Source organism: Protopterus annectens, chromosome 9.part0 (genome assembly GCF_019279795.1).
Source record: "Protopterus annectens isolate FY-2018-M chromosome 9.part0, PAN1.0, whole genome shotgun sequence".
In the NCBI taxonomy this organism is placed as follows: domain Eukaryota; kingdom Metazoa; phylum Chordata; order Ceratodontiformes; family Protopteridae; genus Protopterus; species Protopterus annectens.
In genome coordinates, this window is record NC_056743.1 from 773,403,538 (window position 1) to 773,423,425 (window position 19,888).

The 19,888-nt window shown below is 40.4% G+C and overlaps 1 protein-coding gene across 2 annotated transcripts in view; it reads left to right on the plus strand.

Moving 5' to 3' along the window:
- The first annotated feature begins 2,421 nt into the window (after nt 1-2,421).
- Nucleotides 2,422-19,888, plus strand: part of ALKBH3 (alkB homolog 3, alpha-ketoglutarate dependent dioxygenase) — a 141,258-nt gene continuing 123,791 nt past the window's right edge. The window contains exon 1 of one of the 2 annotated variants that reach the window (XM_044083401.1): nt 2,422-2,599. The gene's annotated coding sequence lies outside the window, so the exon portion shown is untranslated. Of the gene's footprint in view, nt 2,600-2,796; nt 2,920-19,888 lie in introns of those variants that run through there. The other variant, XM_044083402.1, reaches the window with a different exon arrangement.

Consider the following 19,888-nt stretch of genomic DNA (forward strand, 5'->3'; position numbering starts at 1 on the left):
TAGTTTTTTTCCACTTGTGTTTTCTAGGGAGGTGGGTTTGTCTTTTGAGCCTTGCCTAAATGCACTACTAATGTTTGGCAGGCTAATCTTTTATCCATTTATTTGTTGTCTCAATCTGTACATATGCCACATTTTACAAGACTTTTTGTTTTACCTGCAAAGAGTTTAAAACATTCTGTTTTCATAGAAATGAAAGCCTTTGATAATAAACAAGGCAAACAAAGCACCAACTTACACAATACTGATTCCATCCACAACCTTTTTTCCCATTTTTGCACATGGGGTCAGGGTATCACTTCAACACTTCAATAGTGAGAATTATCTAGAGGCAAAGTTTACACCGCCTGGTGGCTAGCCCTGCCACAGTAGTGGCACACACACCTATGCCCAATTTAGAGTGTCCAATCTACCTACTGTATATTTTTGGAATGTGGAAAGAAAACGAAGCACCCAGAGGAAACCCATGCGAACATTGGGAGGACATGCAGACACTGCACCAAAGGCATCCCAGCCAAAAATGTAACCAGGGAACCTCTCGTTGTGAGGCACAATGGTATCCATTGTGCCTCCCTTTATACAATATTAATTAACAAGTAAAAAAAATACTAACAACTGTGAGAAATCTGCACCACTGTACATTATAAATAAACATTACATTTATCAAATGCAAACCCTCTTTCCTTCACATGTTGACCGGGGTAGGGTACTGCAACCACTGGACCACTTTCAGTCGCGGCCTGGGGTTTACAGCCAAAAGTGTACACAACAAACAAAATATACAAGAATTTAAACACCACATTACTTAAACTCAATTCTGTTATAATTTTTAGATGGGAATACAATCCTAGATGTACTATTTATTTTATATATAGACCTGTTGTTCAATCCCATTACACCTTGGTTCCTGACAAACAATTTCTTGAAAAATTATATGAAGCATATCATCTGCGCAGCATAAGGATTTCAAACATTATTAGCTGATAAAGATTCTGTGTAGGTATACCACAGCAACCAGTTAAATGTATATTTTTTTCCAGGGGTCATTCTTTCAAAACATATTTTCCCTTTTTTTTCCTGTTTCATCTATAGTACCTGTTAGCTCATTCTTAGTTGAGACAGCCTTACGTTTTCACTTCCTAGTTACAACTTTTATGGCTAACATTGTGGTGAAGTTCACTGAATGCCTGCCCATTTTGTGTCAAATATAGGGATTTATCTATCCTAAGAGCATTAACAGTTTAATAAGAATCACTGTTTTGCCAAGAACACTTTTGAACTCTTGTTGCAGACAGATTTATGACTGTCTGATCTTTAACAATACTAAAAAAAAAAAAAAAAAAAAAAAAAAAAAAAAAAAAAAAAAAATTGTTCCTAGTACCCATTATCTTACATCTCCACCCCCAACATGTTGTATCGCCTTGAGAGAACATCTCCCTCAGTGTAGCAGGACTATAAAAGATATCTGCAAACTTTTTCGAGCATATTTTGTACTTCTTTGACTTTGTAGCATGTTTTGATAATGGAGTTCTTCACAGATTTCAGCATCTTGGCCTTCCCTTTATAGTATGCTGGCCAACATTGTCTTATTTTAAGCTCTCCGCTAGTGTTTCATTTTCTCATCATTATGAAACCTCTACTATGTAGTCTTTTATTTATTAGAAACTCACTCCTTGCCTCCCTTAACAAAAAAAAAAAAAAAAAAAAAACAGAGGGACTTTTCCCAGGGTAACATTAAAGCTGATCACCTATGTGGTGTGGTATTCCATCATATTTTAATCTAAAGGCATTTGTAAACCAAACTATTGTCTTACTTGGGACTACTTATTATTAGGTCTCATTATTCTTCACTTGCGACCAGAAAAGCAAACTAGTCTTCATTTTTTCAAGTGTCCCAAATCATCCTCACTAGGGTTGCCACCTTTTTAAATGCCCAAAGTGGGACATTTTTGGTACAAACATCAGATTTTGCAGGCCAAAACATACTCACGGCCAGTACAAAGGACGGAACTTTCCTTTTTTGCCTAATAAAAGGTTACTCTTGTAGCATTTTAGTTGCTTATTCTGTTTCTTATAACATTTAGTTGTTTCAGATACAGAATAACTGTTTTATGCAACTATCGCATAAAATATAGGAACTAATTTTGCCCTAAAATCTCAGGACAATTCACATTTTTACACTTTTTTAGCAGGACACAACTGCCCAAAGAGGGACTGTCCCTCGCAAAGTGGGACAGGTGGTAACCCTAATCCTCACTTTGGATGTAGTAGCATACCCAAGAGTGAGAGACTTGGTTTAAATAACTGATAATACCGTTTAATATGGTGAAGCAATATTTACTTACAAACGACACAGAGCAGCTGTAGTTAGCTTGAAACCTGGTACTTAGTGTTAGACTTTGTTTCGCGTGGGAGCTATTCAGCTTTACACCAACGTGCGGGTTCAGCTGTTTCCGCTTGCGGAGAACTTCGGACTGCAAGTGTTATTTAAACAGTTGTAGTTGTTATATGTGCTTTAGTTTTGCGTGATTTAATTAGCCTAATGCTAACTCATTATTTTGAACTTAAAAGGACTGTGCTGTTAACAGGGGGAAAATAACAAGTAGGGCATGTTGCTAAGAAAATGTATTTTGAAATAATGTAATGGTATTAAGAAAATGGAAGTAGTGGCTGGTTTCCAAAGCTGGCTACATTACTCCTAGTAAAATAATTACTACAGTTTTATTCTGGTTGCAGAAGTTGGGTATTGTTTTGAAAAAGTTACACTACTAGCGTTATCTTGGCACATTTAGTTGTACAGATAAGTATGATAATGTCAGTGGAGAACTTTGATACCCTGTTTGGGTAAACGGAAAAGAAATTCTGGGATGTAAATCTGGAAATATGCTGCACAAAGCTTGTGAATTCAAGTGCTGATGTTGGGTAAATGCTGCATTATTGTGCTGTGGTGTGACTGCGTTCCATAATGTTGGAAAAATGATTTAATATGACCCTTTTTGCAAATTTATCTGAGTTGTAGTTACTAACTTTAGTTAGAAACTGTGATGGACTTGAATCTGGATTAATAATAACGTTTGTTTTTTGTATAAGTTTACATACGAGAGTACAACCTGATGAAAACAAAAGGAGACCAGCTTTCTGAAAGAGAAGTTATAGCGTAGGTAAATGTAGTAGAATGAATTGGAGAGTCAGTTAAGATTCACAAGTGAGTTTTATATAAATGCACACTTGAAACTTTGACCTGGTGAAAGATATTAATTGTGTAAACTTTATACCACAGTGGGTGATGTTTACTCACCTTGTAAACAGCAGTATATTAAATGATGGAGAAATAGCCATATGTACCATATAACCATATAGAAATATTATGCAAGCCAGTATGTAGTTGAGTGATCCTTTCTACAGAATTGAACTGTTGTAGCTGTCCAAACAGGTGTAACCTGTGTAGGTGGGTGCCATGCATGTGGTGGAGACCATCGAGGAACCTAGCTTAATTGCTGCAGAACATTGGTTAAGTAACTTGCTTAGAAATGCACAATAAGCAAAGGAAAGCGGAGGGAATTAAACCCAGGACTAGAGGAGACATCTTGTTAATAGCTCATAACCTTAATCATCTGTGTTGGCTGCTGGACTGTTTCACGTGGAGTGAATAATTTCACTTTTTAGATAAGTAGTAATTTGAGAGACTGTCATGAGGTATGCAAGGTGGGAAAGCAATGTAAATGGAGTGCACAGTTAGCAGTGAGAACTGTCCTGAGACTGAGATTAGGTTGGATAAGCCAATAAGTAATCACATTCCTCCTTGGTGTCGGTAATGTGGCAGTTGGAAGCACAGAAAGAGATACTGAGAAGGGCATGAGTAGTGGCCAGGACATGCAGGGATGCAGTGGCCTTTTCTTCCAATAACAACAAAACAATCTTATTACAGCTGTAATAAATAACAAACAACATAAGTAATGCATGCTACAAAGTTTGAAGTGGACACATTCATTTTTTCAAGTGAACCTAATCTTAGTAAATTTAGAAATGCATCCCCCTTGTTTCTAGCAGTGATGTGCAGTCCCAAAGCAGTTATTCTTAAACACCTGTTTCAAAAATGTCCAAGTTTTGTTCAACTTCCCATATGTTCATTTAATGTATTACTCTATATAAAACTATTTGTTATGTCAACCTCTATAGCTGTCTTCCATGATACTTCAGACTTCTATTACAGAATTCCCTCTATCAGCAAATGGACAATTTTACATATAATAGTCTATAATGGAAGTCTTAAAGAGTATTTGAAAGCCCCAAGCATTTGGTCATAGTTATCTTTTAGCCCTGGAAGCCCACACCTTTACTGGCATTTGCCATGATCAGTGGCCATTAAATATTGTATTTATTCATGAAATAGAGCTTTACATAAATGAATCAAGTGTTTCAAAAATTATAAATTTCAAACATTTGGTTATAGTTTTCCTTCAATTCTAACAGTCCACACTAGAAGTGGCATTTATTTTTTTATAAAACAAAACTTTACACATGTGAAATAGTATACCACAGTTTCCCAAAGTACAATTCTAGTATAAATTCACTTTGGACTTTCAAGCTTTTCCAGCCACTGACCCTGGATGTGTACTCATAAACAATGGGATGTTTTCAGCCAAATCTGATTGTTCTTCCCATTCGTTCTCAACTTCACCTGATGTGTGTACATATAACTCAACTGTGTCTTTATCGTTCCCTTCCACACCCATTTGAATCAGACATATGGTCTCTCTCTCAATTTGCCAGATAGCCTTTTCCAGATAATCAAAAGTAATTATTTTACCATTTTGGTACAGTTTGGCACTCTCAGGAAAGAAGTATGAGCTTCAGTCTTTTTATGTTATTGGTTTGCTTCCATACATCTCATTCTGTGTTGTAAAGTCACATTGGAATAACTATGCCTCACTATCATTAGATAAACCAGTCACCTCCATTTCCCAACCTGGTTGCAGTAATTGCCACGATGTGTGCTGTTTCTCAGAGCATGATCCGAAAGAACCCAGAATTGGGCTTCATTTCCCAAGTTTCACATCAGACTCTGGTAATGTATATCTTTTGGCCATTTCTACTTGCACTGAATGTTGGCAAACCCATTCTAGTCCACCATCTTGCCTTTGGCATATCCCACCAATTCAGCTTTTTAACCACCTCCAAAACACCATCAATTATTATATTAACCCTTCTCATTTGGCTTCCATAGCAATGCAATTTTCCATTTAGTGTGGCTGCCTAACAGTTGCTTCCACTTCCTTGCAAATTTCATCCAGCTGCTTCTTAATTAGGCCCCATATTTTTTGCTGCTGCTGCAGATTTTCCACGTCATCCCCAATAACCATTACCAGACGTCAAAGGGATATATCAAACGAGCTTGGTAAATTCCAGAGGATAAATGTTTATCGCTTCCAAGCTGTTCCTAATCTTCTTAACTTCCAATCTTAAACACTTGTTTGTGCACTTTTGATGCAGGGATTGGTACTTTGCAACTATGGCAGTCTGATTCTCTTAAAACATTGTTTTCCTTATTACTGGAACTTTTCAACATAGCTTCCCTTCTGCTACAGCATCTTTGTAAGGCAACACCTTTGTGGATTTTTAGTCCCAAATCTGCATTAAGAAAACTAGTTTTATGAATTGTTTGTTTTAAAGAGTTAACTCTACAGAGCTATTGAAGGAGATAGAGATCCATTGGCACTGCACCTGATCTCTGTTCTGTGCAGTAAGCTTCTTTAGGTGCTACAGGTGACAAGTGCTAGAACACCAGAAGAATTAGATCCAGGACTACAATACCAAAGTCAGAAAGTGAACAGGTGAGCAGGAATTTGGGCTAGTAGGTGACAGGAAGGCAGCATAGCAAAGAGTGAGCATATGTGCCACTGACTGATTTCATTTCATCTATGTCTAGGTGGAGCAGACTTGCGGAAATCTAACATGCAAAGATTCATCAGGATGGTTATACATACTCTTTAAGTTTACCCTCTTAACGTGAGAGAATAGAGCAAACTGATAGGAGGAGAAAGGACAGGTAACAGCAGGTATTGGGTATATAGACAAAGACAGCTACAAGCAGGAAGGCACAGGAATCATCAGACATGGCAGAAGATACAGGGGATGGGAATAGATGCAAACAGGACTGAGATGTAACTTTTGAATCGGATTGTAACAGATGTTTAACATTGTTGAGCGGCAGCTTGTACTGGATCCACCTTTAGCATTTGTGGTTAATGTTGCAGGAGGCATCAGTAAACTGCGAAAGTAGACAGTTTACAAGAAAAAAAATTAAGGCACTTGTGAAACATAACATTTTGAATGCACCAAAGTCCAAGATTTGTCTGTGGCAGATACTTCTGTCTTGAAACATTTTCAACTTTCCTGCCTCTGTATAATAATAATTGTGCTGCTGGGTAAAACTAGACTTTCAAAAGTGTATCATAACACTACTATCTAGTGTACATTTTATTTATTTTATTTTATAGAAGAAAGTTGATTATCCGAACCCAGTCTTAGAAAGTTTCTGAGTAGGAAAAATCATAAAGTTTGAATATGTAAACATTATACGTATTAGCTTGTGCTTGTTTTTTGAACTTGTACCCTGCTTGTGTGTGACAAATATTCTTTATTGTCCACTGGACTTGCTGAGTGGTTGGAAAGTGTATTCTATGAGTGCAGAAAAAAAACAAGATTTTAGAAGTTTTTTATCAAGTTCAATATATGTTTCATTATCCAAACTACTCTTGGTCCCAATTAGTTTGGATAATCAACTCTCTGCTATATTTTAATTTGTTAACCTAGATAAAGGACTGTTCACAAATGACTAGTTCATTCTCAGCATGGGGAAGAATTAAGAAAAAATGTACAAAAGCAAGTACAGTGACATTCAAGGTGTAATAAGAATAAGATTGCACATAGTAAACAAAACAATTATCTATAAGGAAATCAAAGTGAGTTAAGTAACATTCATGTTGTAAGAAGTACAAAAATGCATAGATAACACAGAGCAATTGGAGACAAATAATACAGTGCAACTCTATTATGTTCATAAGTTTGATTAAACTACTGGTTGTTAAGACACTTTCATGTGGACTGGTAGGTAACTCCAATCTTCTAACATAGTTGTGTCTAAGTCAGAGTTTAACACCTGTTCAGTAAGGGGACTTTTGTAGTTTTTTTTTTTTTTTTGCCAGTTTACTTCACTGTGGCATCCGTATGTCCTCCTTGTGTTTGCATGGGTTTTATACAGGTATTCCAGTTTCCTTCCATATTCAAAAGATGTGGTTAGTAGACTGATTTCTAAATCTTTCATAGTTATACTTGTGAGTGGGATACAGAAGGAAGACCTGTCAGTTCAATTCCATCCTCCACTTGTCTGATAAACTCCTTGGATAGCTGTAGTTGTTCACAAGGTTAATGTAGGACTTGACTAAAACTCCTTTAACTCATTCACTCCAATGGAGCTCAGGAAGTTTGCACTGTAATTTCCAACGGGCGGAGCCTAAGCCTTTTGACATTCAAATGATGTCTTCACATTTCAAACAAATGTTCACATCTCTGGAACCACAGGGATTAGAGAAGTATAAATGGCAAACTCAGCACAAACTATTTTTACAGTTATAGTATTCTTTAGGTTCTAGGTCTTAAACTGAAATTTGTAAGTCATGGTAAATGGTAACTATTTGTAATATTTTGTAAAAAACGTACAATCTCAGCAACCACTCAAATTACACACGTGCTGTCAGCATTTTATTCATCTAGCCAAGAGCTTTCATATGAGGCTAAGGAGTTCTGTGTTACTTGGTTGTCGAGATTTAGAAAAATATGAAAATGTATCTATATAAATTGATGTCAAAAACAGTTATTCATTTAACTGCACAAGACAAATCAAATATTAATGCAGTTGAGTTTGCTATTGTGTAAGCTTTAAGTTAAAAACTTTTAAAACGCTGTATATAGCATGATTTTGAAATTATTGATGCAAATATGAACAAACAAAATATTTGACGCCTAAAGGCGTCAGTAGGAATTAAATGCAGATGTAGCTGGAGGCATCAAGTGGATGGATTGTAACTGGGGACTAGATCTTGAGCTTGTTGAATAGTAAATGCTTAATTTAAAGTGGCAGTACAGCACAGAGGACTAAGATTACCAGCTAGCAATTAGCTACATCCTGTGGGCTTTCATTAGATTTCATCACTCTCTACTTATATAAATTGTGCAATTGTGAGTAAATCACTTAAAGTAAAGGTCTGATGTTACACTCAAAACATTTATCATGCCTGATTAAAAATGTGATAGATGTCACTTCATTCATCCTAACTAGTATTTTCCCATTATACTGAAAAGGCATTTGGCATGCCTAGAAATTTTACAGTAAACTCAAAACCCTGTTAAGTGATTTTTGTAATATTCACCACCCACTATTAGTAGTTAAAACTGTACAGCCCAGCATTGAAAATTAGAAGTTATGTACCTACCATAACGTTCCATGTTAGTTGTCTTCTCTCGCCTTCTTTCTTGCTGGATGGGTTCGGAGCCGATCCTCGGCTCCGACTCGGCACTTGCTTAGCTTGAGAACTCCTTTTACCAGCTCGAGGCAACCCTATATCCCATGATGCAAGGCGGGACTACCTCAGATCTCGTTTGGTAGCTAAAATACCCTGCTAAGGACTAACCTAGTAGAACTAGGAAAAACAAGTTCCTAACAAAGGACTCCTCTAAAGAAGACCCAGGAGGGAACAACCTGAGAAGAGGAAACTCTTCAAGATCTGTCCAGGCCAGGGGGAAGGAGGGAGGGACGCAAGAAAGAAGGCGAGAGAAGACAACTAACATGGAACGTTATGGTAGGTGCATAACTTCTAAATGTTAAGTTGTCAATCTCGCCTTCCTTCTTGCTGGATGGGACCGCGTCCCTAGCACCTGTATCCCGGGTGGCTCAATGGAACAGACTCTTGAGAACTGTGGAACCAAAACTGGCCCTGTCCCTAGAGGCCAAATCTAATTTATAATGAGAGACAAAGGTATGAGGAGTGGCCCAAGTAGCTGCTGCACAAATGGTATCAATGGGTAGTCTATCCTGAAAGGCTGCAGAAGTGGATAGACTCCTGGTTGAGTGTGCTTTCGGTTTAGAAGGTAGTTGCTTGCCTCTGAGCGAATACACGTAAGAAATGGTGGAAGACAACCATCTGGATAAGGTCACTTTTGATACTGGGAGACCTTTCCTATTTTCTGCATAGGAGACAAATAATTGGTCTGATTTCCTGAATGGTTTAGTTCTATGCAAATAGTACCTGAGCTGACGATGGACATCCAAAAAATGAAGCTTTTTGTTCAGCTCTGTCAGAATAATTAGGGAAAAAGACTGGAAGATCGATAGATTGATTAATATTAGTTTGAGAAACAACTTTGGGGAGAAAGGACGGATTTGTTCTCAAGGATACCCTGTCCTTGTGAAAAACCAAGTAAGGGGAACGGATGCAGAGAGCTTGAATCTCGGAAACCCTTCTTGCTGAAGTGACAGCCAGTAAAAATATAGTTTTCCAGGTCAATAACTTCAAGGAACATGAAGCAGACGGTTCGAAGGGTGGTAAAATCAAGGATGCTAGCATTAAATTCAGATCCCATTGTGGATGAGGTTGTTTTATTGGCGGCTTCAGGAGAAAAACTCCTCTCAGAAAAGCTTTGCATAGTCTATGTGACATAATGTTTTGATCTTGCAAGCCAACATGATACTTGGAAATAGCCGCCAGTTGAACTTTTACTGTAGATGAAGAAGATCCTGACTGAAAAACTTCAGCCAGGAAATCTAAAACAGAATGCACAGGAGCAGTAAAGGGATCAATATTTCTGGAGCTTGCCCAAAGGGAAAAACGTCGCCACTTGCTAGCATAAACGGTTCTGGTGGATGACTTCAAAGAAGCTACTAAGATATCTCTGACAGGATCAGAGATCTTAGGAAGCCTGGCTAGGGTAGGAAGTGGAGCAACCAAGCAGTGAGGTTGAGAGAATGAATGGCCCGGTGCTGTTGACCCGACTGGTGGATCAAAAGATCCGGAACTGGGCCCAGATGCCAAGGCTGCACCAGGAGGTGACGATGCAGAGACGGAAACCAAATTTGTCGAGGCCAGGAAGGGGCAATGAGAATCAACTTGGCCCTCAAAACGGTGGCTTTCTGGATGACTTGTGGAATCAAGGGAAAAGGAGGAAAAGCGTACAGAAGTCCCCGGGGCCAATCCTGGGTTAGAGAGTCTCTCAGGGGTTGGCCTGGTAGGGGAAAGAGGGTGAAGAAGTCGGGGCACTTGTTGTTTTGGGGTGTAGCAAAAAGATCGCAACAAGGTGTGCCCCACTTCAGAAAAATCTGGTCCACTATAGATTGATTGAGAGACCACTCGTGAGGCAAGAGAATGGCTCTGCTCAGCCTGTCCGCTAAGAGGTTGGACCTGCCGGGGATGTGCGTTGCTATCAGAAACCGATGAGAGGAGATTGCCCATTGCCAAAGTCTGAGAGCTTCTCGACACAAAGGATAGGACCTGGTCCCGCCCTGCTTGTTGATGTACCAGACCACGGACATGTTGTCCGTTTGCACTGCAATAGTCCCCGCGGGAAGAAAGTCGTTGAGGGCTTGCAACGTTAAAAGCACCGCTCTCATCTCTAGGACATTTATGTGCAGATGGTATTCTATGGGTTGCCACGTCCCGTGGACCATCCTGCCCTGATAATGCCCCCCCCACCCGATCAGAGAGGCGTCCGTAGTGACTGTGGCAACCGGAGGAGGGGGAACAAAGGGTCGGCCCTGATACAGAAGAGGGGAAGATATCCACCAGTTCAGATGAGTTCTGCACGATTGAGTGAGTAGTATTTCGTGTCTCATCGGAAGACTGTGGAACGACCACTGAGTGAATAACATCCACTGCAGAAGACGCATGTGGAAGCGAGCCAGTGGTAGGAGAACAATGGCCGCAGCCATAAGACCTAGAACTTTCAGTATCAATCTGGCTTTGACTTTGCTGCTCTGCAATAAAATCCGAACGTATTTTTGGATGTCCAAAATTCTCTGATCTGTTAGTCTGGCTAACAACTTGACGGTGTTTAATTCTGCGCCTATAAAGGTGATAGATTGACAAGGCAGCAGAGAAGATTTTTTCGAAATTCACTGAAATTCCCAAACTTTTGCAAAGCTGCAGAGTGTAGTCTCTGCTCTGAAGAAGCTGATGCTTGGTGGTGGCGGAGAGGAGCCAGTCGTCCAAATAAGGAAACACCTGGAATCCTTGACATCTCAGATGAGCTGTGACCACTGCCATGCATTTGGTAAACACTCTGGGGGCTGAAGTGAGGCCAAAGGGCAGGGCTCTGAATTGATAATGACTGGTCCCTAGCCGAAAGCGGAGAAACCTCCTGGAGCGCCTGTGTATCTTTATGTGATAGTACGCGTCCTGGAGGTCTATGGAGCACATCCAGTTGTCCTTGCCCAGAAAGGGCAGAATGGACTGAAGCGTGACCATCCGGAATCTTGACTTCTTGACAAATCTGTTCAGATTACTCAGGTCTAATATTGGTCTCCAATCTCCCGTCCTTTTGGGAACCAAAAAGAATCTCGAGTAGACGCCGGATCCTACTTGGTCTGCTGGAACAGTGTGGACGGCTCTTTTTTCTAGGAGCTTTGAAACCTCCTGTTCTGCCAAATCCCTTTGACCGGGTGAGATGTCTGGAAGGGATTGGTGAGGTACGGGATACCTTTCGAAGGGGATTTTGTAACCCTCGGATATGATCGACTGTACCCACAAATCTTGTGAAAGGGAACGCCAGGCTACTGGGTACAGCGAAATCCTTCCCCCGACTGCCTCCAAGGGTGGACAGTCGGGCAACACTTCAGGGGTGCTGAAAGGGCTTCTCAGGAAGAGACTCCCTGTTGCCCTGGTTCTGAGGACCCCCTCTGCCTCTAGGGCGGCGTCTATTATTGTTACCCCCTCTGCCTCTGGGGGTAAACTGACCACGTGTGTCCGGCGCAGCTCCTTGGGCTTTACGGAACCACATCTTCCCTCCCTTCTGACCCTTGGGATAGGGTCTAGAAGGGGTGGAAAAATGGACTCCAACGGCAGAAAGAGTTTTGCCGTCCTGCTCACACCTGGTCAAGGTTTCCTTCACCTGAGGTCCGAACAAAGCCGAACCGTCAAAGGGGGTATTGGTGAAGGACGCCTTAAAGGGGTCCGCAAAATTACAAAGCCGCATCCAGGCCTGACGTCTAAGAGCCACTCCTGTGCCTGCGGCTCTGCTCGCTCCATCGGCTGCATAGGATATGAGCCGCATGGAGGAGTTGGTTAAGGAATTCAGGATTGCTAGCTGTGAGGCAATCTTTTCTTGAGCCCCAGCAGCAGAAGGATCCTGGAAGATCTCGAAGATCGGCTCTGATGGCTCCGCTCCGACAAAAGGGGAGACCCCGGAGCCGAGTGGATAGACTCCAAAGAAGGGGACCGAGATCTCTTCTTGGACGAAGCCATCGGAGCCGACGTCCCCTGGGTTCCAGATGGAGCCGAAGGCTTCTCGGCTCCGATACTGGATAATATGTCGGCTCCAGCCGGAGCCGACAAGGCAACAGCAGATTGGGTGTCGGAACCGATCGGAACCGACCCTACCACCTGAGAAGAAAGATCCGCTCCGGCCGGAGCCAATCTCGACTCCGAAGGAGTCGGAGCCACCGGGGAAGGCTTAGAAGCTGTAGCCTGAACCCTAGGTGGCTTAGAAGGTTTACTGGACCCAGTTTTAGTGGGTGAACCTTCTGGCTTTAGTAAGCCACGGAGGATCAATTTATTCCTCCTTTCCTGCAGGACTCTCTGGCTAAAAGAGTGACACAAAGCACAGGAGTCCTGCAGGTGTAAAGGCCCCAGGCAGTAAACACAAGAAGTGTGACCGTCTGTCAGAGACATTTTCTGACAGCACGAGTCACACTTCTTGAAGCCTGAGACCTTTACTTCCTTAGACATAGTCCAAGACAAAAAATAAGTAAAATAACACTCACACACACCCCCAAAACAGTCACACAATTAATCCCAACAAACACAGACACACAGATAGGGATTAAGAAAGGATGCCTAGGCCTAACTGAAAATTTTTTTTTTTTTTTTTTTTTTAAACTATATGGGGAAATAGGGTGGGCTGTATAACACTACACACTATATAACAAGGAACAAGGGAGAGAAACACCCTGACTAAGCTGTTTGAAAAATTCAAACTTACCTCAGCTGGCAAAAAGGAGACCTCTTCGCAAAGCGGCAAACGAGATCTGAGGTAGTCCCGCCTTGCATCATGGGATATAGGGTTGCCTCGAGCTGGTAAAAGGAGTTCTCAAGCTAAGCAAGTGCCGAGTCGGAGCCGAGGATCGGCTCCGAACCCATCCAGCAAGAAGGAAGGCGAGATTGACAACTTAACATCAAAAGTTAATGAAGCAAAATAGTTATTGTAGAAACAGATTACATTGACAAAGAAACAAATGAGCACTTTGTAATAGTATCTTACAGTTGACTAGTTTTTCAAAACCACTAGTTATTTTAAAAGCAAAAAACACTGCCATTTTTTTAATTATTAAAAAGCAAGTATTGAATATAAATTCCAGACTGCTTTGTTGCATCTTTTTTGTAATTCGCTCAACTTGGACAATGGCTGTCCTACATATAGTCAGTTGACTTGTCTTTTGGAGCAAGAGTCACACCCATTTTTTCTCTGGGAAGGGTTAGAGCTTTACACCCCTTTTGCTTCCTGACTGGGTTGAGCCCTAGTCAGCCCATTCCCCCTCAAGAGGGGGGGGGGTCTGGTGTTAAGGAGCAGGTAAGTCTGCTGATTGTGTGGACTTCACCTCTCAGACCTGACTTCATCCCGTTCTGCAGTTGTTGTTGATAGGCACATGCTATTTCCCTATCAATGCGTTGTAGTGCTGCAAAGGCCCATAAAAATACATCTGTACACTGAGGCATGCATCTCTGTTTGTATTATCCAAGAGCTAGTGTAGGCCACTTATACTTTCCTCCCTCACTTGCCTGCTATAGTGCCTCTGCAACTAATCAAACTGATTTTGTCTGGGTTGTAGTCAGGGCATTATTCTTTTATGCCATAGAATCAGAGAACTTTGTTGCATCTTTTGTCTCAGGCAAACAGTGGGCAGTGATATTTTATTACCGATTCTAAGTAGCTAAATGTTGCTTTTTTGCTTTGCTTGCAGATAACAAATGTCGATGCTTTGGTAACAGTTATTAAATAGATAAATATTTGGCCTACAGTGCTACTAGGGGGTGCTGAAAAGTTCTTATCCTGACCAAGAAGGGAATGATGTGGAGCCATGAAACTTGGTTATTCATCGTATTCTCTCCAAAGTTCATCACACTCAAAAACTCTGAAGTGTGGTCTCTGAAATACTGCTCCACTGCTGCATTCACCTCCAAATCACTAGAAAATTGCCGCCCTTTCAAACTCTTTTTCAGGTTTTGAAACAGGAAATTGATGGAGCAAGATCTGGTGAGTAGGGTGGATGATTTATGCATTCAAACCCCAATTTCTTCAAAACATCCATCGTTTTGCCAGCCTTGTGAACAGATGCATTGTCTTGCAAAAAGAAAACTCCTTTCATCAACTTCCTTATCCTGTTTTTCTTTCAATGCCTCCTTTAATCAGCACAGCAAGTTCCAGTAGTATTCTGCATTAACTGTTTGACCCCTTGGAAGATAGTCTGTCATTACATCACCTTCTTGATCCCAAAACACTGTGACCATGACATTTCCTACTGACCTTTGGGTCTTGAACTTCTTTGGCCTGGGTGAACCTGAATGCTGCCATTACATGGACTGTTGTTTTGGCTCAGGATCATAGTGGTGTAACCATGTTTCATCAACAGTAACTAGTCATTCTAAAAAGTTGACAGCTTCTGCATATCCAGCTGCTCATGGATTATAAAGTCAGCACATTCCCTGGATATCTATAGTGTCTCAGCAATTGTTTTATATGATATTCACCAATCTGACAAAGTCAGATCATGGACGTGGTCAACAATTTCAGGAGGTGATGCCATTTGAAGCCTCACAGACCTTGTTGCATCTTTGGTCCTGAAATCTCCACGCTGAAATTTGGACAGCGCTTCTTCACAGTTGAGTAAGAAGGACACTTGTCACTCAATGTTTGCATCATACATTCATGGATTTCCTTTGGAGTTTTCTTCTGCAGGAATAGGAACTTTATGCTGGCTCAAAGTTTCACACTTGAAAATTCCACACTTTTCATTGACATAGTTCAATCAATGATCAGAAACCATGTCAAACCATAGCATTACAGTTCTGCAGATTGTCACTTTACAAGATGAAAAACCCTCTTTTCAGCTACAGAGGCAAAATAATGCTCAGAATTTAGAAAGTTGGTCGGGCTTAGAACTGTTCAGCACCCCCTCGTATATCTTTTGGAACAGATACATTTACTTTAAACCGTTACATCTTGGCTCTGCTTTAAAATCAGCACAGTACATCGTAATTGCTACTGTCAAAACTGAACACACACACACATGTGTAAAATACTAGTATATTTTTTCAAGCAATTATACTACTGCTTTTGAGTCAGTGTACTGATGAGTGAATGAATGAATAAATAACATGGATTGGATGAGCGTAAGATTGAGTAAATGGGAAGGTGGATGTTTTTGTGAGGTAGACCTTGCATGAGATGCCCAATTGGCCGCATATGTATGAATGCATTTTTTGTTTCCGACAAATTATGAATTGTTAAATAACTTTTTAAAATGTATTTGTGCATTAGGGGTTGAGGCGCTGAGCACACAGAAGTTAACTGACGGAATTAAGATTTCATACTTAATCTGTTGAATTAATGTAGTAATATGGTTTATTCTCAAGACAGTCACACAGAAATTACAGTGGGTTGGGGTTGCAGTGGAGGCAGTATTTAAGGTGTCAGCCTACGATGTATCCCCCTCAAATCCTCCTAAAACAACTAGATTAACTGGGTCTGTGTTGCTGCAAGTCAATTTAAAATGTGGCCTTGGTTGTTGTGTGACCACCCAGACTGATGAATGTGAAGGTTAAGTAATGAATTCCAATAATTTGCTTAGCCTAGTTAAAGGGCTGATAGCAGAAGCGCATGATTTACAGCTACCGATGAACAAACATGGAGCTGCATTTAACATTCAGCCATGGCTAAAACTGGGCTTATAACCAGCACCTGCATTAATGTAGAAACACAATACTGTAATTGTTAGATCTGAAAAGGTGAGAGAGAGAGAAAAAAAAAACAGATCTCCCCTTCTTCCTCTCTGCTTCAAAACAGAAAGTCACCACAGATGCCTCAGTCTTTGCTTAGGGTACAATTTCAGGAGGGATAAAAGTGCAAGGTGTGTGGGACACCAAGTACAGATGCAGGTACATAAATATAAAATAAATGCTTGTCCTTATCAAGGCTGTCAGCTCTCTGAATCATCTTTAGTGCCCTGGACCTCTTCAAATAAGAGTAAATAGTTAGAGACAATGCCACAGTCGTGGTTCAGCAACAAGCAAGGGGATCCAGGTCGTATTCCCTTTGCAGACTAGCCATATTAGTTTTGGATATAGCTTCACAGTACAGTCTCATTATGTAGGCATCCTGCATTTTGTCAGAGCAAAATTTTTGTTGCACACAAGCTGAGCAGGACAAAGGTGAACCCTCACAAATGGAAAATAGATCAGTGGGTTCTCCAAGATTTGATCCTTTTTGAGGAGTTCTTCAAAAGATCTATTTGCCTCCTCTCTGAACGGTCAGCTGGCAAGATGCTGCTCCAGGACTACATGCAAGAAGGCTAGGAAGACAGATGGCTTTTCCTTTCCTTGGACAGGAATGTTCCTGTATGATTTTCCACCCTTTTCACTGATATCCAAGGTATTTCTGAAGATTCAGAAGGATTCTCCCAAGATTGATTGTGGTTACTCCCTTCTGGCCAAGACAACAGTGGTTTTCCCTTCTTTTGGAAGTAGGGGCAACTACCACTAGCTTCCTCACAGAATGGATCCTACTCACTTAAGATCAAGGGTGTTTAATTAACTCTGACCCCGATCAACTTCATCTGACTACCTGGATGATAGGGTCTTAATTCCCTTTAGGCACTCCTTTACTAAGGATGTGTAGTGGTACTATTGGAGGCAAGAAAGCTTGCTACTAAAAAATCTTAATTCCTGATTGCTCTGACCTCTGCTGGAAGAGTATCTAAGTTGCAAGCACTTATGGTGAGTCAGCCCTCATTATCCACAGAGGCGGGGGTTTCTTTGAGAACTAATACTTCCTTTATTTCTAAAGTGGTTCCCAAATTTACTTTAAGCCAAATTGCCAATCTCCCATTTTCTTTTCTGAACCTAAAATTGAGGGAGAAAGGATACTTCATACCTTGGATATCCACAGACAACTCTGGTACTATCTTGACAGAACTAAATCTTTCAGATCAGTTGTTCATTTCTTGTGAATGTAAGAAGAAGGGATTTCCTTAGGCTATTCCCTTTTGTTATACTCAGATTAGCAAAACAGCCAGAATCAATGTCCACTCTACCAAGGTCTTGGCTTCATCTATGGCATTTTGGAAAGGGTTGGATTCTTGAAGTATTCTAGAAACAGCAACTCGGTCCTCTATACATAAGTGTACTTGACATTACAAACTAGATTCTTTCTCTAAGTCTAGAACAGTCTTTACTAGGATCATTTTCCAGGGGCTCCTGGACCCTTCCCCTTCCACCTCACATATATGTAGTAAGCTAGTGTAATCTTCCAATTATAGCTAAGGCTGTTACAGCAGTAATTAATGTGATGAACACAGTACAGTTATGTAAGTAATCTTGCCATAACAGTATGTTTTCGAGTCATCACTGCTGCAGTAACCACTCCATCTCCCTTGTTGTTTTGTGTATTGTTTATGTCAGGGTGTGAATATATATATATAATATATTTTTTTTTTGGTTAGTGTTGTATTTTCAGGGCTCGGACTTCCTCTCTCTGCATGAAAGCTCTGAGGGGCTTGGTGCCCAAACCTGTTTTAGTCAGCTCAGCTCAAGCTTGACTTGTGGGTTCGGTGCTTAGAAGGTGACCTGAAGCTTTGGAAGCTGGCTGGATGTTTGTCCTTATCAGGGTATAACCCTTATAGCTAAGTCTTCTACAGCAGTGGTCATTTGAACAACTTTGCTGTAGTAAGTTTACTTACACAACTCTACTTTCATTTCTTGCTACTTTCCTCTAGAAGTTTTAGCTCTGAGTCACAAAGTAAAATAATCCCATTATATATATTATATTATATTATATTATATTATATTATATTATATTATATTATATTATAGTAATCTTGGTTAATCTCTTAAGACTGTGCTGTTGCAGTAGGGATATTGTACCTTCCTGCTTCTGCCGATGTGGCTTGGGCATGTTAGACTTTTGCTTGTTTTTTACTATTTGACTTATTGACAAACTATGCAGCATATTGTCTGCAGAGTATTGCACTATATCTTTTGCTTTATGTAATCAAAGAAAATAGAAGAACTGCCTGTTTGTAATGGCATTGAGTAAGCTTTTGATGTGTGGAGAATAAAAAACAAAAATGTAAACACTGTAACACTTGATAGTGTGAAGTCATAGAAGTAAGTTCCTGCTTCAGAATTCTTGAAGATCTGCTTTTATGTGGACTGTGTACCTACCATAACTAAATTTTGTTCTTTGCTCAGAATTTTAAATCTCCTACAGTAGCATATTGGCGGGTGCCCAGTCCATCAGCATCAGTGTGTAAAATAAAACAAAAACTGTTTATCCAGTAAACCTGATGTTTGCTGTTTAAATAGACTTCTCATTTGCTAGGTGTGATTTTTTCAATGTGTACTCAGACACTTAATGATGCTGTATAATACCCAATACCCTTTTACCTAGGTTTCTCTAGTACAAGACAGTGGCAGGCACTGTCTGTTACTGTTTTACATCTGAATTAAAGTCCTGTGCTGTCTATAAAACCACATATATGGCTTAAATAATTAAGTATTCCCTCACTTTCTTACTGCTCTTTTGCACTTGTTAACCTCCTACCAAACTCTGTATGTATATACAAATATTTTAAAATGCTTCACTAGAAGGGTAGAGTGCAATGGTGAAGTTTAGATGTCTGTATTGGTTGACCCACAGACCGAATTCCACTGGGCTTTGTAGTGTGTATGTGTGAGGGTAATGAGGAAAATACTTGTTGCTATTGACAGCAGCAAACCATAGCAAAAAATATTGTTTGTTGCATCACTGTATTCGTTGTGGTAGGTCGCTTGTAGCCACTGATTGTCTTCTACCTACAAGTACTTTTTTGTTTTGAACAGTACATTTACTTAATGAAAGTATTTCTTCTTGTACCATCAAGTATGATGTATTGAGCTGGAACTGTTTCTCAGTCCAAGAAAGATGCAGCGGACTTTAAGATTGTCTGTTTTAACACTTCTGGGGTATTTAATCTGTTTTTCCATTAAATCCAGTTGTTTTAGTACTTCATGGTACCAGTGGCATTTCACCCTTGTCAGTTCCCCTGTGCCATTTTGCCTCATTTCCTTTTTGTCATTCTTGCACCATTGTTCCAGGGCCAACCATTGGTCTGACTTAGGGGCAAGTAGAGACCCGCAGTTACCCAAACAGCATGACATCATGGTTGACCTTCATGAAGAACCTTAAGTTTTGAGGCAATTTCAGTTACGTCTGCCTAACTGGACCCAAGAGTGCAACCCGTTCTTGTTTAGACATTATATATGCACCCTTCCCAGTACTTGTAGTACTGAAAGAGTATACTTGATTCTTTCTGTATCAAATTGTTTAGCTCTGTTGCTGACCTAGCATCTACTGATAGACTGCTCCT